A 6,924-nucleotide genomic window follows, 5' to 3' on the forward strand; every position below is an offset into this window, starting at 1 on the left:
ACATGGGTTTTCATATTACTTGGTCAAATTTCTGGAAGTGTGGCCACTGAGTCACATGATGAACGCATATTTATCAGTAACTCCTAAGTGTCACTAGAGGCATGTACAATGTTGCATTCCCTTAACAATATGAGAATTCCAGTTGTCCCATATATTTTACCTACTGGTAAATACTACGTACTCTTAGTATTTTCTGTAGTTTTAAAGGCATTCTAATAAGTGCATTTTAGTTTGCGTGTTATTAATGAATGAAATGCTCAGCATCTTTTAATATGATTAATGGCCAGGTGTATTTCTTTGGTAAAGTGTAATGCAGGAGCTCCAAACTGGGAAACAATACTTGTGTCCATGATATAAAAAAAAAAAAAAATACCTGGAGGACCAGCAGCTGTGGACATGCCACTTATTTATTATTCACTTTATAGGGGAGTGCACTCATGGTAGCAGATCAAGTGAGACACAGCTCCTCTCCTCAGTTCTTGGGTGCTACTTATCTGGTTAGAGAGGGAGCTGTGACAGTGGGAAGGAAGCTGAGGTTGCATGTGAAAATGCTACAGGGCTGTGATTAACACAGGGGCCTTGAGAAGGCTGGGGTTCCAGATGCAGGCTGTTTTCCTTTCTCCTCATGGCTGCTGAACAGGCATTCACCTGTTCTCTAAGGTCTTGGAGGGGCTGTGTCTTGAGCCACCCCACACAAATTATCTGATCCTTTTTTTAACTGGATTAGTCATTTATATATTATTGAGTTTTGAATAGTCTTCACATATTCTGTATACAAGTTCTTTATGAGGTACCTCATACAAATATTTTCTCCCACTTTGTATTTAAATTTACATTTTCTTAAAAGTTTTAATTTCAATGAAGTTCAATTTATTAATTGTATATTTTTACAGATTATGCTTTAAGTAAACCAATGCCATTCAAACATTCCCCTTTTTGTGTAGAAATATTTATAGTTTCAGCTCTTACCTTCAGGTCTACAATACAGTTTGAATAAAATTTTAAATATATTTATTGGTAAGTGTGTTTATGTGATTGTGCATTCAGAAATATATCACTAGTCAACTTTTTGTACAATTTGATGTAAAAAAACCATAGCTTTCAACAAACATTTTCTATGGCATTATCAGTAAATTTTGTTGATTTTTATATTTAATGAAATCTTACCTTGCATGTTTTCTGAAAATGTTTTTAAATTAATATATTAAATGTAATTATGAACACAAATATCTTTAAGTATCTAGTTGAATTCAAGAGGAATCTTCCAACTGAAAATATAGTTTCTATTAACAGTAAGTATCAGATTTAAAACATGGTAACTGTATTACTGTTAAGGTAAATAACTGGAAACAGATATTCCAATTTTTAAAGAATACATTAACATATAGATGTAAATAATAGATAAAATTGCATATCTGAAAGTTAAATTCAGTATAATTGCAATCTTAAAGAAATTCATCAGGATAGCATGTTATTCAATAAATGAAAATGTTATAAATTTAGATGCTATAGCTATAAATATTTATTATATTTTTTTAAGATTTTATTTATTTATTTTTAGGGAGGGAAGGGGGGAAGAGAGAGAGAGAGAGAGAGAGAGAGAGAGAAGCATCAATGTGCGGTTGCTGGGGGTTATGGCCTGCAACCCAGGAATGTACCCTGGCTGGGAATCGAACCTGGGACACTTTGGTTCCCAGCCCGCGCTCAATCCACTGAGCTACGCCAGCCAGGGCATTATATTTTTAAATACATACTTTTCTTATTTGAATTTATTGAAATATAGAAACACATCAGAAATTATTTGTCTCAATGAAGCCCATAAAATTATTTTAGTAACATTTTTGTTTGTTTGTTTGTATTTTTTGCTATGCATAAAATATCCCCATTAGCCTTCTATTTGGAAAATTATTGTCAAATAAATGTTATATCAGGGATATTTGATAGGGAACATATTTTAAAAAGCAATAACTAATGTGATCTATTTTTAAATATTTTACATTTGCCTTCCACAGTTTTGTATGAGATTTTTCTTACTGATGTACTTAATGGTTACTTTGAATAAAATGAATATGAGTTTGCATATTCATAATACATAACTCCATAAAATTATATTCTTCAGTTATCCAATTAACTAAATGATAAAATGCCCTGGTTCTTTCCAAAGATCTCAGTGCTATTCACTAACACGTATCTATTATCATAATAAAGAGATTCATATAATACCCCAGCCATCAGGATGCCTACAGAGTTCACCAGCAGTTTTATAAATGTCAAGTCCTGAGTACTACATATGAAAGTTCAGCAGAGCAGGAGAGCATCCAGCTAGCCTTTTGGCAATCACTGGAGTATTATATGTAAAGGTCACATGTTCAGGATTATTTTACCTGAGCCACCTTGTTGGGAGGAGAGGGTCTGAGTCATTCATAACTTCATGAAATTTTCCTTTATGGTTCAAAAGTTAAAGGAAAGATACCTGGAAATAAGAAGTGAAAAAAAACAGATATAAAAAATAAAAAATAAGCTGTGTATTGCAAAGCTGTTTATACACATAGGTAGTTGATATTAAACATCGGGATGATATAAACAGTTTATATTTTATTAAAATATAAATGTATTTAGCTTTTTAAATTATAGATTTATTCTAAACAAATTGTGAAAACAACCATCTTATCCTATATCAATATATTTTCTATATACATTTTAACTTGCACTTTCTATTTTTACTTTAATAGAACTCTAACTGATCAATTTCAACTTCAGCTTTGTAAACTTCCCCCAATTCTCCCTTAAAAAATCCTGGAATTGCATTTTGAAATTCACTTAAGTGTGAAAACATTTTTCTCTCAGATCATCATGAATAAGAGACACAAAAATCTTCCAGGCACCTAATCACATGTACAGTATTCTGACTTCATACTGTCATGATGTTCAGTAAGACTTTTTAAAAGACCCCTGAAAAACCATGACATGAACATTTCCCACTTTATGTTATCCTCCATGGCAGAGCTATGTGACTGTAAGCTGACACCAAAATTTAGAACTTAGAGTAGGCAGACAAGTAGGGGCATGCCCCCACATATTTATATAAATCATAACATGTAGAGCTATTTTTTTATTTCAGACTCTATTAAGGAGTTCACATCACCTAACGAATTTGTATATTTTCATTAAAAACTCTGTTTACAAAAAGGTCTAAATTCAACCCTAAAATACTATTGTTTGAGTAACTTTAATAAAAATGAAGTGGCTAATCAAGACCATGACATCGACTTAAGTATATTAGGACACAATATGTATAGGATACTTTCAAACAATGAGATATTGATGTGTTCACTTTGTATTTCACCATTATCTCTAAATCTTCCTATGCAACATTTATACATATCTTCATGATTTGTGTGAATCTAGATTAAAGGGTAATCTAGAAATAACCCAAATGAGACCAAAATCTAAAAGGGAATGTAGATTGAAATTACCAATGTACAATAAAGTAAAGTACAGCATGGAGAATATAGTCAATAATATTGTAATAACTCTGTATGGTGCCAGGTGGGTACTTGAACTATCAGAGGAAACATTTTGTAAAATGTATGATTGTCTGTCTAGCCACTATGCAGTACACCTGAAACTAATACAAAATAATATTGAATATAAACTGTAACTGCAAAAAAGTGAAGATTTTAATGAGACACTTTGCTAGCAAAATAACATCAAATAAAGACACACTTCCAGATGCCAGAATAAAAACTTCCAAAATTAGATTCTTTATAAAAGCAATAAGATCACTGGCAAATATTATTAAAATAAATTAGTAATAAAAATATTCCCATAAATAAAAATCCAGGTGCAGATAGCATCACTACTGAGTTCTAATAAATGTTTAAATAAGATTGGCCTTTATTTTTTACAATCTAATACCAAACTTAGATGATACTTTTACCCAAATCATTGTATGAGATCAGTATTATCCCAACACCAGATCCAGACCGAAGCTACAGGAAATGAAAATGACAAGCAAGTGTCTTGTACACATATAAACCTAAATATCCTCAATAAAAGGCAAACAAATTGAATTAAGCAACATATATAAAGAACAATACACCATAACCTAATAGATAATAACCAAATTTATCTCGGGAATGCAAGATTGGTTTAATATACAAAAATCATTGCAGCATTTTGTCATATATAGAGAACAGAAGCAGAAAACAATACAGTTATATCAATTGATGCAGGAAAAAACATTTGACAAAATCAAACACTCTTTTATGATAGAGACTTTCAAACTGATAAAAGGTAGCAATGAAAAATCCCCATTTAACATCACACTTAATAGTGCTTTCCTCTTAAGGTCAGGGACAAGAAAAAAATATCCACTTTTACCGCTATTATTCAACCATGTCTTGGAAGTTCTAGTTTGGGCAATCAGTCAGGAAAGTGCAATAAAGTAGAACTAGGTTAAAAAGAAAAACTAAAATCATCTCTATTCATAGATGACATAATCTTATGTCAGAAACTCCTAAGGAATCCACATGCAAAAAAAATATAAAAAGTAATATGATTTCGGCAAGATTGAAGAATGTCCTGTATTTCTATACACTGGCAGTGGACAATCTGAAAATGAACTTACAAAAGCAATTCTACTACAATAACTTTATGGTTTTAATTACATTTAATGCAGTAACATTGTTATTAATATCATACAAGTTTCAGGTTTACACTTCTATAATACATCATCCATATATTGCATTGTGTGTTCACCACCCAAAGTCTGCACTCCTTCTGTCATCCCATTTGAACCCCTTTACTCTTTTTATCCTCTTCTCATCACCCTTTCCCAGGGAAACACCACGTGTTGGAGAGGAATGCTAACTGCTGCTGGTGGGAATGAAAATTGGTGCAGCTTCCATGGAATACAGTATGGAAAAACTGAAAAATTTGAGAACACTTATTCATAAAGATATATGCACCCCTATGTTCATTACAACATGAGTCACAGTAGTCAAAACATGGAAACAACCTAAGTATCCTTTGAGGGATGATTGGGTAAAAAAGATGTGGAACACATATGCGATGGAATGCTGCTCAGCCATAGAGAAGATGAAATACTGCCATTTGTGACGACGCAAATGGGTCTTCAGAGTATCATGCTAAGCAAAATAAGTCAGACCAAAAAGGGACAAGAAGTATACAATTTCACTTATATGTGGGATATAAAACAGAAAGAAGGAAACAAATTCATAGACACAGATGATAACTTTAAAAAGAATAAAATAATTAAGAATAAATTTCACAAAAGAAGTGCATTTTACCAAGAACATAACAAATCCAGGTAAAATAATTAAATTGGACCTCTATTCACACTACATTCAAACATTACTCAAAATGAATCAAATATCAAATGTATGTGTTACCCTTAAACAAAAACTTAGGCGTAAATTTTCAAGGCCCTGGATTTAAAAATGTTTTGTTAATTATAACATCAAATGTATATGCAACAAAACAAAACATTTATAAATTTTAATTAATCCGAATGTAAATTGTTTGTGCTTGAAAGAATGCTACCAAGAAAAAAGACAACTCAAAAACAGAATGTCAGCAGTGTGGTGGCATGAGAGCACCTCCAGGTCTCTTCTGGTGAATTATAGCAGGTTGGACAACTCTAATTCAACACAGAATTCCCTGCTCCTGACACCAACATGACTGAGAAATCCATGTACTGAGACATCTGAAGGTGGGCCCATCTGAGCGAATAGCAGAGGCCAGACAGGAGAGGGACAAGGACAGTGATGAAAGCCACTGGCAGTCTGGTGCTCACCATGGTTCCTAAGGAACTGGTAGTACTGAAGAGTCAGGGTACAAAGTCCCACTGGGGAAAGGGCAGAGACAACAATCGAGCCTGGGTGGCTGGCAAACACTGACCCTGGGCACAGGGTCAGGGACAGAGCTGTGATGTAAAGGGTCACAGCCTTCCACAGCTCACCAACTAAACAAAAGATTCCAGTGATGACGGAACTTCCCACCCCACCCCCTGTGGCCCACCTAGCAGTAAAATCCTAACTGGGCAGATCAATAAAGGGTCTAAAAAGTCTCTCCACTCCTAATTAGTCAGTATTCATTGTGGCTAAACCCACTGGAGAGAACAGAGACCAGACATACAGACTCACTTCACACTGCACACCTCTCTCCCACCCATTGCAGCATAGCCTGATAGAGGCTGCTGAGTGAACTGAGGCAAAGCAGCTCTGCAGCTGGATCAACTCAGACATAGTGGCCTTTCAGGCAGCTTCTGGCTATAGGAAGACAGCACCAGGAATGCACAAGAGACACAGTGTCTGCCACTTTCAATTCATGGAAGTGGTGCTTCAAGCCAAAGTGACTGAGTCTTAAGGGGGACACTCACCTCCTTAGTGACATTAGGTGTTTTCTATGGCTGAGGTAACACTGCCCCAACATCCTAGAAACCCCAACAGTGTGGGCAAACACTTTCTCTTCATCACCACCTACTGGACAACCAAAGAAAGATGTCTATGCATCAACCTGTTAAATCACTGAAGTGTCGAATACCTAATTTAAAAAAAAAAAAAAGTTTTTACTTCCACAATGCCCAAGGAAAGAAATAACTCATCAAGTACAATGAATAAGCAAGGTAGCAAGGAATGAAAAGTCTCCATAAAATAAACGTAAAGACATGGAAGATTGTGATTTAATTGATGGAGAATTTAAGTTTGCAGTTTTTAAAAATACTCATCAAAATACAAGAAAAACAATTCAACAAGCTGAAAAATAAAATCAATGAACAAAGGAGCACTTTACCAAAGAGACTGAAACTACAAAGTACAAACAAACAAATTCTGGAATTAACTCCATAAATGAGATTAAGAAAGAACTGGTGTGCTTAAGAAAGAGAGCAGACCAAATGGA

Source organism: Phyllostomus hastatus, unplaced genomic scaffold, assembly GCF_019186645.2.
Source record: "Phyllostomus hastatus isolate PE091 unplaced genomic scaffold, TTU_PhHast_1.1 phas_contig_62, whole genome shotgun sequence".
In the NCBI taxonomy this organism is placed as follows: Eukaryota; Metazoa; Chordata; class Mammalia; order Chiroptera; family Phyllostomidae; genus Phyllostomus; species Phyllostomus hastatus.